The 15,067-nt window shown below is 38.2% G+C and overlaps 1 pseudogene; it reads right to left on the bottom strand.

The window, feature by feature from the left end:
* Positions 1–15,067, bottom strand: part of LOC118375447 (voltage-dependent L-type calcium channel subunit alpha-1D-like) — a 162,288-nt pseudogene that overhangs the window by 42,962 nt on the left and 104,259 nt on the right.

Genomic DNA, 15,067 nt, shown 5'->3' on the forward strand with positions numbered 1-15,067 from the left:
AACTCTTAAAGGTCCAATGCAGCTGTTGTTTATCTCAATATCAAATCATTTCTGGGTAACAATTAAGTAACTTCATTAAAATGGTCAAAAAGAAACAACAACAGCTTCTTAGCAAAGGGCAATTTCTGAAGCGAGAATTTTGCGAGGGCTGTCTGGGAGTGGTCTATTAACTAATTTACAGCATGGTGATGTCACCATGGAAGGACAAAACTCCATCCCACCAAAACAGGTTTTAATTTCAGGTACTTTGCAAACACCTCTGACACTAAAATGGCATTAACATAATTTTCACAATTTCACAGTATTATTCCAACCTTATAGTGTGTATATATATATAATACAAGGTTTTTGACTGCACTGGGCCTTTAAAATGCACCTATATGGGAAAACAGTATATTTTTCATCAAAACACAGCTGTGAAAACTGTGAAAGAAACTGTGAGAGAAACTATGAACCATTGTATGATTTCAGATGTATGATTTCACAGTAACAGTACAGGAAGAACACTGAGTGATGTCGTCAACAGTGGAAAGTATGAGTAGAGTAACTCCAGACAGACATGCCTTCAGTTCATTCATCTCCTACAGCGCAGTGGTTCACGCTGAACAACAGGAACGTTATGAGGTGCGGAATGAGCAAGAAATCATAACACATGGAATAATAAAGCTTGAGGAGGTTCTTTAGCTAATCCTGGTCAACCAACAGCGTTTGATAGAGCATGCATTCAGCATCGCCATGTTGTTGCAGACAAGCACCGCACATATACACGCAAGTCAAGTTTTGATGATGAGGAAGAGGCGGCATTAGGAGCCGTTAGTGGTATCTGTTAGCATCACACGCAGCAACCCCATGCATGTCGAGTCAGTCAGTGACCTGCATCAGAGTCACCGCTAGGGGGCGCTCTCATCGTCCAGTGCAGGGAGAGAGGGGTTAAAGAGAGAGAGTGAGGGGAGGCAGGAGAGGAAGAGAGAGAGAGAGAGAGAGAGAGAGAGAGAGAGAGAGAGAGAGAGAGAGAGAGACAAAGATAGAATGTTTGGGGTAGAGAAAGGGAGAGAGGGAACGAAAGAAAGAAAGGGAGAGGGAATGAAAAAAAGAGAGAGAAACAGAATATAGGAAGGAAGAGACAGCGGTGAGAAATATCAAGTGACTGAAATAGTTCAGAGAGAGAGCAAGAGAGAGAGAGAAAAAAGAAATGGCCATGCACCTGACTGAAGGCTACACACCTGGACCTTCTCTACACATGAGCTCCATTGTGAGCTTTAAGAGCTCACTACATAGGAAGACAGAACAGAAGACAGAGACAATCACTCACAGAGACATAAACACAAGATCAACAAAGAACCTCACAGTCAGCTACTGCATTGATTGAAGCACCATCAGTGTGATAGACATGACAGCCATGATAACTTCCATCACACCTGCTGATGGGCTGTAAGTACACTGGTTCTTACATGAGGCTCATACACTGATTGTAAATTAACATGAGTTTAGCCTGCTACTTTTAGTTCCATGTGCATCTATCTACATTGACTGTGTTTGTGATTCAACTTTGACCCTGATTGAAATTGATATTGACCGTGCTGCTTTAATTGTGTTGCTAAGCAGAAGCAGACCCTACACAAAGCTGTGGAAATAAATATAATGTAAAAGTATGTTTCTTAATCCCATATTAAATCACCTCTGTCGGTACATTCTATTTCTATGTTTAGCATTGTGCCCTAGCTTTGCTCTGAGCTCCAGGGCCATTCTGTCTGGAGGAGAAACAGATAAGAGGAGGTATGGCGAGAGAGGAGGGTCAAACTTAACAAAGGGTCACAAATGGTTAGTGAGCAAGTGAACGGGACTGACCGGTGCAGGGCCACGTGCCATCTGTGGGTTGATGGGGGACATGGGGAGGATGTTAGGGGGATGGGAACACCTGACACGTTCCCAGCATGCATCAGGAGAAGAGGTACATAGCCCAGTGATTGGGTAACAACAATGAGCAGCTATAATATAGCCACACATAAACATAGATCCTCGATCACAAGTTAAAACAGCCCAACTGAGTGGAGTTTCTGATCTAGTCTATGACAGACAGTGGGACAGAACATCAGCATGCAAACCAACAGTCAATGAAAGATGAAATGGGCCTCGCAAGGTCCTCTGTCAAAGGCCTTGTGAAATCAACACCAAACCATCAAACAACACACATATAGAAGGCCTGACTTTAACACATAAACACACGGAAGCACGCGCGCACACACACCAACATGCATAAGTATCCAACATATGCATGTTAAACACAGGAAAAACACACCAGCTCTCACACAGACACTCAGGCACTAACACATTCATATCCACATCAACTAGGAACAGGCACTAACACATTCATATCCACATCAACTAGGAACAGACACTAACCCATTCATATCCACATCAACTAGGAACAGACACTAACACATTCATATCCACATAAACTAGGAACAGACACTAACACATTCATATCCACATAAACTAGGAACAGACACTAACCCATTCATATCCACATAAACTAGGAACAGACACTAACAAATTCATATCCACATAAACTAGGAACAGACACTAACACATTCATATCCACATAAACTAGGAACAGACACTAACACATTCATATCCACATAAACTAGGAACAGACACTAACACATTCATATCCACATAAACTAGGAACAGACACTAACACATTCATATCCACATAAACTAGGAACAGACACTAACACATTCATATCCACATAAACTAGGAACAGACACTAACCCATTCATATCCACATGAACTAGGAACAGACACTAACACATTCATATCCACATAAACTAGGAACAGACACTAACACATTCATATCCACATAAACTAGGAACAGACACTAACACATTCATATCCACATAAACTAGGAACAGACACTAACCCATTCATATCCACATAAACTAGGAACAGACACTAACCCATTCATATCCACATAAACTAGGAACAGACACTAACACATTCATATCCACATCAACTAGGAACAGACACTAACACATTCATATCCACATAAACTAGGAACAGACACTAACACATTCATATCCACATAAACTAGGAACAGACACTAACCCATTCATATCCACATAAACTAGGAACAGGCACTAACACATTCATATCCACATAAACTAGGAACAGACACTAACCCATTCATATCCACATAAACTAGGAACAGACACTAACACATTCATATCCACATAAACTAGGAACAGACACTAACACATTCATATCCACATAAACTAGGAACAGACACTAACACATTCATATCCACATAAACTAGGAACAGACACTAACACATTCATATCCACATAAACTAGGAACAGACACTAACACATTCATATCCACATAAACTAGGAACAGACACTAACACATTCATATCCACATAAACTAGGAACAGACACTAACACATTCATATCCACATAAACTAGGAACAGACACTAACACATTCATATCCACATAAACTAGGAACAGACACTAACACATCCATATCCACATAAACTAGGAACAGACACTAACACATTCATATCCACATAAACTAGGAACAGACACTAACACATCCATATCCACATAAACTAGGAACAGACACTAACACATTCATATCCACATAAACTAGGAACAGACACTAACACATCCATATCCACATAAACTAGGAACAGACACTAACACATTCATATCCACATAAACTAGGAACAGACACTAACACATCCATATCCACATAAACTAGGAACAGGCACTAACCCATTCATATCCACATAAACTAGGAACAGACACTAACACATTCATATCCACATAAACTAGGAACAGACACTAACCCATTCATATCCACATAAACTAGGAACAGACACTAACCCATTCATATCCACATAAACTAGGAACAGACACTAACACATTCATATCCACATAAACTAGGAACAGACACTAACACATTCATATCCACATAAACTAGGAACAGACACTAACCCATTCATATCCACATAAACTAGGAACAGACACTAACCCATTCATATCCACATAAACTAGGAACAGACACTAACACATTCATATCCACATAAACTAGGAACAGACACTAACACATTCATATCCACATAAACTAGGAACAGACACTAACCCATTCATATCCACATAAACTAGGAACAGACACTAACACATTCATATCCACATAAACTAGGAACAGACACTAACACATTCATATCCACATAAACTAGGAACAGACACTAACACATTCATATCCACATAAACTAGGAACAGACACTAACCCATTCATATCCACATAAACTAGGAACAGACACTAACACATTCATATCCACATAAACTAGGAACAGACACTAACACATTCATATCCACATAAACTAGGAACAGACACTAACACATTCATATCCACATAAACTAGGAACAGACACTAACACATTCATATCCACATAAACTAGGAACAGACACTAACACATTCATATCCACATAAACTAGGAACAGACACTAACACATTCATATCCACATAAACTAGGAACTGACACTAACACATTCATATCCACATAAACTAGGAACAGACACTAACACATTCATATCCACATAAACTAGGAACAGACACTAACACATTCATATCCACATAAACTAGGAACAGACACTAACACATTCATATCCACATAAACTAGGAACAGACACTAACCCATTCATATCCACATAAACTAGGAACAGACACTAACCCATTCATATCCACATAAACTAGGAACAGACACTAACACATTCATATCCACATAAACTAGGAACAGACACTAACACATTCATATCCACATAAACTAGGAACAGACACTAACACATTCATATCCACATAAACTAGGAACAGACACTAACCCATTCATATCCACATAAACTAGGAACAGACACTAACACATTCATATCCACATAAACTAGGAACAGACACTAACACATTCATATCCACATAAACTAGGAACAGACACTAACACATTCATATCCACATAAACTAGGAACAGACACTAACACATTCATATCCACATAAACTAGGAACAGACACTAACACATTCATATCCACATAAACTAGGAACAGACACTAACCCATTCATATCCACATAAACTAGGAACAGACACTAACACATTCATATCCACATAAACTAGGAAGACACTAACCCATTCATATCCACATAAACTAGGAACAGACACTAACACATTCATATCCACATAAACTAGGAACAGACACTAACCCATTCATATCCACATAAACTAGGAACAGACACTAACACATTCATATCCACATAAACTAGGAACAGACACTAACCCATTCATATCCACATAAACTAGGAACAGGCACTAACACATTCATATCCACATAAACTAGGAACAGACACTAACCCATTCATATCCACATAAACTAGGAACAGACACTAACACATTCATATCCACATAAACTAGGAACAGACACTAACACATTCATATCCACATAAACTAGGAACAGACACTAACCCATTCATATCCACATAAACTAGGAACAGACACTAACACATTCATATCCACATAAACTAGGAACAGACACTAACACATTCATATCCACATAAACTAGGAACAGACACTAACACATTCATATCCACATAAACTAGGAACAGACACTAACACATTCATATCCACATAAACTAGGAACAGACACTAACACATTCATATCCACATAAACTAGGAACAGACACTAACCCATTCATATCCACATAAACTAGGAACAGACACTAACACATTCATATCCACATAAACTAGGAACAGACACTAACACATTCATATCCACATAAACTAGGAACAGACACTAACCCATTTATATCCACATGAACTAGGAACAGACAATAACACATTCATATCCACATAAACTAGGAACAGACACTAACACATTCATATCCACATAAACTAGGAAGACACTAACCCATTCATATCCACATAAACTAGGAACAGACACTAACACATTCATATCCACATAAACTAGAACAGACACTAACCCATTCATATCCACATAAACTAGGAACAGACACTAACACATTCATATCCACATAAACTAGGAACAGACACTAACACATTCATATCCACATAAACTAGGAACAGACACTAACACATTCATATCCACATAAACTAGGAAGACACTAACCCATTCATATCCACATAAACTAGGAACAGACACTAACACATTCATATCCACATAAACTAGGAACAGACACTAACCCATTCATATCCACATAAACTAGGAACAGACACTAACACATTCATATCCACATAAACTAGGAACAGACACTAACCCATTCATATCCACATAAACTAGGAACAGGCACTAACCCATTCATATCCACATAAACTAGGAACAGACACTAACCCATTCATATCCACATAAACTAGGAACAGACACTAACACATTCATATCCACATAAACTAGGAACAGACACTAACACATTCATATCCACATAAACTAGGAACAGACACTAACCCATTCATATCCACATAAACTAGGAACAGACACTAACACATTCATATCCACATAAACTAGGAACAGACACTAACACATTCATATCCACATAAACTAGGAACAGACACTAACACATTCATATCCACATAAACTAGGAACAGACACTAACACATTCATATCCACATAAACTAGGAACAGACACTAACACATTCATATCCACATAAACTAGGAACAGACACTAACACATTCATATCCACATAAACTAGGAACAGACACTAACACATTCATATCCACATAAACTAGGAACAGACACTAACCCATTCATATCCACATAAACTAGGAACAGACACTAACCCATTCATATCCACATAAACTAGGAACAGACACTAACACATTCATATCCACATAAACTAGGAACAGACACTAACACATTCATATCCACATAAACTAGGAACAGACACTAACCCATTCATATCCACATAAACTAGAACAGACACTAACACATTCATATCCACATAAACTAGGAACAGACACTAACACATTCATATCCACATAAACTAGGAACAGACACTAACACATTCATATCCACATAAACTAGGAACAGACACTAACCCATTCATATCCACATAAACTAGGAACAGACACTAACACATTCATATCCACATAAACTAGGAACAGACACTAACACATTCATATCCACATAAACTAGGAACAGACACTAACACATTCATATCCACATAAACTAGGAACAGACACTAACACATTCATATCCACATAAACTAGGAACAGACACTAACACATTCATATCCACATAAACTAGGAACAGACACTAACACATTCATATCCACATAAACTAGGAACAGACACTAACACATTCATATCCACATAAACTAGGAACAGACACTAACACATTCATATCCACATAAACTAGGAACAGACACTAACCCATTCATATCCACATAAACTAGGAACAGACACTAACACATTCATATCCACATAAACTAGGAACAGACACTAACACATTCATATCCACATAAACTAGGAACAGACACTAACACATTCATATCCACATAAACTAGGAACAGACACTAACACATTCATATCCACATAAACTAGGAACAGACACTAACACATTCATATCCACATAAACTAGGAACAGACACTAACCCATTCATATCCACATAAACTAGGAACAGACACTAACACATTCATATCCACATAAACTAGGAACAGACACTAACACATTCATATCCACATAAACTAGGAACAGACACTAACCCATTTATATCCACATGAACTAGGAACAGACAATAACACATTCATATCCACATAAACTAGGAACAGACACTAACACATTCATATCCACATAAACTAGGAAGACACTAACCCATTCATATCCACATAAACTAGGAACAGACACTAACACATTCATATCCACATAAACTAGGAACAGACACTAACCCATTCATATCCACATAAACTAGGAACAGACACTAACACATTCATATCCACATAAACTAGGAACAGACACTAACACATTCATATCCACATAAACTAGGAACAGACACTAACACATTCATATCCACATAAACTAGGAAGACACTAACCCATTCATATCCACATAAACTAGGAACAGACACTAACACATTCATATCCACATAAACTAGGAACAGACACTAACCCATTCATATCCACATAAACTAGGAACAGACACTAACACATTCATATCCACATAAACTAGGAACAGACACTAACCCATTCATATCCACATAAACTAGGAACAGGCACTAACCCATTCATATCCACATAAACTAGGAACAGACACTAACCCATTCATATCCACATAAACTAGGAACAGACACTAACACATTCATATCCACATAAACTAGGAACAGACACTAACACATTCATATCCACATAAACTAGGAACAGACACTAACCCATTCATATCCACATAAACTAGGAACAGACACTAACACATTCATATCCACATAAACTAGGAACAGACACTAACACATTCATATCCACATAAACTAGGAACAGACACTAACACATTCATATCCACATAAACTAGGAACAGACACTAACACATTCATATCCACATAAACTAGGAACAGACACTAACACATTCATATCCACATAAACTAGGAACAGACACTAACACATTCATATCCACATAAACTAGGAACAGACACTAACACATTCATATCCACATAAACTAGGAACAGACACTAACCCATTCATATCCACATAAACTAGGAACAGACACTAACCCATTCATATCCACATAAACTAGGAACAGACACTAACACATTCATATCCACATAAACTAGGAACAGACACTAACACATTCATATCCACATAAACTAGGAACAGACACTAACCCATTCATATCCACATAAACTAGGAACAGACACTAACACATTCATATCCACATAAACTAGGAACAGACACTAACACATTCATATCCACATAAACTAGGAACAGACACTAACACATTCATATCCACATAAACTAGGAACAGACACTAACCCATTCATATCCACATAAACTAGGAACAGACACTAACACATTCATATCCACATAAACTAGGAACAGACACTAACACATTCATATCCACATAAACTAGGAACAGACAGACACTAACACATTCATATCCACATAAACTAGGAACAGACACTAACACATTCATATCCACATAAACTAGGAACAGACACTAACACATTCATATCCACATAAACTAGGAACAGACACTAACCCATTCATATCCACATAAACTAGGAACAGACACTAACACATTCATATCCACATAAACTAGGAACAGACACTAACACATTCATATCCACATAAACTAGGAACAGACACTAACCCATTCATATCCACATAAACTAGGAACAGACACTAACACATTCATATCCACATAAACTAGGAACAGACACTAACACATTCATATCCACATAAACTAGGAACAGACACTAACACATTCATATCCACATAAACTAGGAAAAGACACTAACCCATCCATATCCACATAAACTAGGAACAGACACTAACACATTCATATCCACATAAACTAGGAACAGACACTAACCCATTCATATCCACATAAACTAGGAACAGACACTAACACATTCATATCCACATAAACTAGGAAAAGACACTAACACATCCATATCCACATAAACTAGGAACAGACACTAACCCATTCATATCCACATAAACTAGGAACAGACACTAACACATCCATATCCACATAAACTAGGAACAGACACTAACACATTCATATCCACATAAACTAGGAACAGACACTAACCCATTCATATCCACATAAACTAGGAACAGACACTAACACATTCATATCCACATAAACTAGGAACAGACACTAACACATTCATATCCACATAAACTAGGAACAGACACTAACACATTCATATCCACATAAACTAGGAACAGACACTAACCCATTCATATCCACATAAACTAGGAACAGACACTAACACATTCATATCCACATAAACTAGGAACAGACACTAACACATTCATATCCACATAAACTAGGAACAGACACTAACCCATTTATATCCACATGAACTAAGAACAGACACTAACACATTCATATCCACATAAACTAGGAACAGACACTAACACATTCATATCCACATAAACTAGGAAGACACTAACCCATTCATATCCACATAAACTAGGAACAGACACTAACACATTCATATCCACATAAACTAGGAACAGACACTAACCCATTCATATCCACATAAACTAGGAACAGACACTAACACATTCATATCCACATAAACTAGGAACAGACACTAACACATTCATATCCACATAAACTAGGAACAGACACTAACACATTCATATCCACATAAACTAGGAAGACACTAACCCATTCATATCCACATAAACTAGGAACAGACACTAACCCATTCATATCCACATAAACTAGGAACAGACACTAACACATTCATATCCACATAAACTAGGAACAGACACTAACCCATTCATATCCACATAAACTAGGAACAGGCACTAACACATTCATATCCACATAAACTAGGAACAGACACTAACCCTAGGAACAGACACTAACCCATTCATATCCACATAAACTAGGAACAGACACTAACACATTCATATCCACATAAACTAGGAACAGACACTAACCCATTCATATCCACATAAACTAGGAACAGACACTAACCCATTCATATCCACATAAACTAGGAACAGACACTAACCCATTCATATCCACATAAACTAGGAACAGACACTAACACATCCATATCCACATAAACTAGGAAGACACTAACCCATTCATATCCACATAAACTAGGAACAGACACTAACACATTCATATCCACATAAACTAGGAACAGACACTAACCCATTCATATCCACATAAACTAGGAACAGACACTAACCCATTCATATCCACATAAACTAGGAACAGACACTAACCCATTCATATCCACATAAACTAGGAACAGACACTAACCCATTCATATCCACATAAACTAGGAACAGACACTAACCCATTCATATCCACATAAACTAGGAACAGACACTAACACATTCATATCCACATAAACTAGGAACAGACACTAACACATTCATATCCACATAAACTAGGAACAGACACTAACACATTCATATCCACATAAACTAGGAACAGACACTGACACATTCATATCCACATAAACTAGGAACAGACACTAACACATTCATATCCACATAAACTAGGAACAGACACTAACACATTCATATCCACATAAACTAGGAACAGACACTAACCCATTCATATCCACATAAACTAGGAACAGACACTAACACATTCATATCCACATAAACTAGGAACAGACACTAACACATTCATATCCACATAAACTAGGAACAGACACTAACCCATTCATATCCACATAAACTAGGAACAGGCACTAACACATTCATATCCACATAAACTAGGAACAGACACTAACCCATTCATATCCACATAAACTAGGAACAGACACTAACACATTCATATCCACATAAACTAGGAACAGACACTAACCCATTCATATCCACATAAACTAGGAACAGACACTAACACATTCATATCCACATAAACTAGGAACAGACACTAACCCATTCATATCCACATAAACTAGGAACAGACACTAACACATTCATATCCACATAAACTAGGAACAGACACTAACCCATTCATATCCACATAAACTAGGAACAGACACTAACACATTCATATCCACATAAACTAGGAACAGACACTAACCCATTCATATCCACATAAACTAGGAACAGACACTAACACATTCATATCCACATAAACTAGGAACAGACACTAACCCATTCATATCCACATAAACTAGGAACAGACACTAACACATTCATATCCACATAAACTAGGAACAGACACTAACCCATTCATATCCACATAAACTAGGAACAGACACTAACACATTCATATCCACATAAACTAGGAACAGACACTAACCCATTCATATCCACATAAACTAGGAAGACACTAACCCATTCATATCCACATAAACTAGGAACAGACACTAACACATTCATATCCACATAAAGTAGGAACAGACACTAACACATTCATATCCACATAAACTAGGAACAGACACTAACACATTCATATCCACATAAACTAGGAAGACACTAACCCATTCATATCCACATAAACTAGGAACAGACACTAACACATTCATATCCACATAAAGTAGGAACAGACACTAACACATTCATATCCACATAAACTAGGAACAGACACTAACCCATTCATATCCACATAAACTAGGAACAGACACTAACACATTCATATCCACATAAACTAGGAACAGACACTAACCCATTCATATCCACATAAACTAGGAACAGACACTGACACACTGACATATGGTGACTCCAGAGAAACAGCACTGCAGCTCAGAAAGTAGAGCACTCGGAGACAGAGAGAGAGAGAGGGAAGAGGGGGAGAGAGTTGAGCAGTAAGACTGCTACACTTCACCTATAAATAAGCACCTTTACTGAATCTACTCAATATTAAAAACAATGTATGTGTGTGTGTGTGTGTGTGTGTGTGTGTGTGTGTGTGTGTGTGTGTGTGTGTGTGTGTGTGTGTGTGTGTGTGTGTGTGTGTGTGTGTGTGTGTGTGTGTGTGTGTTCATTGTCAGAGGGTACAGTCTGGGAAATGTATTGATTAAACACATTATTGACATTATGTATGAGCATTGCACCGTGCTGTATGTGACCTAAAAGAGTGCTACGTTAGTAACGTTATGTTAGTAGCAGTCATTTAATGGAGCACTGTCCATCAAGGCAATGCAGAGAACAATATTACAGCAGTAGTCTGTTACAGTAGCTGGAAGTAGCAGTCATCCAGCATTTTACCCTGTCTTGACACAATAACTATACCAGGCCAAGACTTAACTTGGGTTATCTGATTAACAGATGACTTTCTAGATTTCCTATAGCTTTTTTAATGACATTAATTCAGAACAATTCTTTGACCAAGACGATAAAACACTAGATGACTAATTGTATTGAGTTTCTTAATCCATTTACACTATAAATTGGGTCCCGAAGATAAAGTTGTTATGAAACAGATTAACACGCAAAACAGGGAGATGGATCATTGCCATACTTGCCTCTACAAGTTTCTATGGAAACAGAATGAACAAGAGGTATAAGGGTTAGAAAACCAAGCGGATACATAGCAACATCACACGGCTGTAACCCAACTATAGATCCCCATGGTTACAAAGCGTGGGACACCTCTATCGGGAAACGTCCATGTATACAGACGCATCGTAACAGCTGTTCAAACAATAAAACATTTCAACATATCATACCATATAATACAATACCCCATTGTATAAGACCTGAGTAGCACAAAAACACTGAGCTTGGTAAAGGGGTTCATTTCAATAGTCACAGTACATTTTTCAGACAGGACAGTACAAGACAAGAATCACAAGCCAACTGAAGCCTTACAGACATAGCCAATGGATATATGACCTAAACATATGTTATCAAACAATGACAAAAGCCAATAGGATCTATTCTACAGATGATTATTTGTAGACACATATACAGTACATTTCCTAATCATCTATAGTGATTTGAGTGTTCATTTTACTGTGGGCATTACTGTAAATTAGGAGCAGCAGAATTGTAGTACCAACTAGCTAACATGGGGGCACTGTGGGCCTAATGTAAAATAATATAATTCATGAGGGGAGAGGGAGAGTGATATGAGGAAGATGCTTGGATTTACTCTCTCAGTCTAATGTTCACTGAATGTAAGCACAAGCACCTTCCTCAATCTCAGAACACACTTGGGAATAATGGTGGTGCTACTGTCAATTCTGGCGTTATAGTAAGGCTTCAGTTCCACGAGAGAGGCAGAAAAGGCAGTACTTACATTCACTTCAGTGATAGCAATATCAACGACGCTACCAACTACAATTAAGGCATCAAATGTGTTCCACGCGTCAGTGAAATAGTGCTGTTAACGGAAGCCACAGCACACAAGGGGAAGAGAGGGGGATGAAAAAGAAAGAGAGAGAAAACAGAAAAGAGGACAGAGGCAATAATGTTATTGTGAATGAGAGAGAGAGAGAGAGAGAGAGAGAGAGAAAATGAGAAGAGAATAAGTGTGAATAGGATTGTGTAGGGAGGCAGCAGGAGGTAGGGCCAGAGAAGGAGAGAAAAAAGACAAATAGAAAAGTAGCCATTAAGACCTGAGTAATCAATAACAGAGAGACTGAGTAGGCCCTTTGGTAGCAGAGGAGCTGAAGTCAGCAGAAACAGCAGGCCATATAACCAAAGACCAGCGGGTGCATTCAGTGAGGTAAAACATCCAGCATGTCACAGATAGAAATGTAACAAGTAAAGCTAATGCCAATTGCCTATTCTATCTGACAGTCATATCTGTTCTACACAATAGTTTTCTATCTAAACGTTCTGTAACGGTACACCCTCTTGAACACACCCCAGAACATAGATACATAGAGGGAGGACAGATGACCACGGACAGATCAGACGGGACAGATCAGGGGCGGGGCCAAAGAGGGTTGGGTGGGGCTTACTTACATCAATCTCACTAAGCACAATGTCTACTATGCTGCCCATCACCACCAGGGCGTCGAACACATTCCAGGCGTCCCCAAAATACCCCTGAGTGAGGTCAGGGGAGTAGGCAGTGGTTAGGTGGTGAGGTTAATACTGTGTCATTACAGTTACTTTCAAATGTTATCTGCATGCTCAATGCATTTATTCCACTGTAGAACTTTATTGTAAATGACCGTATGCAATAAAACATGTTGATAGAATTAATGAACTGTAAATGTTAAGGTATTAGAAAGTTAGCTAGGTCACTAGTGGGTGAGAGTCACAAAGAGACAGAGAGAGAGACTGCGAGAGAGAGAGATACAGAGACACACAGAGAGAGAGAGAGAGAGAGAGAGAGAGAGAGAGAGAGAGAGAGAGAGAGAGAGAGAGAGAGAGAGAGAGAGACAGAGACAGAGACAGAGACAGAGACAGAGACAGAGACAGAG

The sequence above is a fragment of the Oncorhynchus keta genome, chromosome 21 (assembly GCF_023373465.1).
Source record: "Oncorhynchus keta strain PuntledgeMale-10-30-2019 chromosome 21, Oket_V2, whole genome shotgun sequence".
Classification (NCBI taxonomy): domain Eukaryota; kingdom Metazoa; phylum Chordata; class Actinopteri; order Salmoniformes; family Salmonidae; genus Oncorhynchus; species Oncorhynchus keta.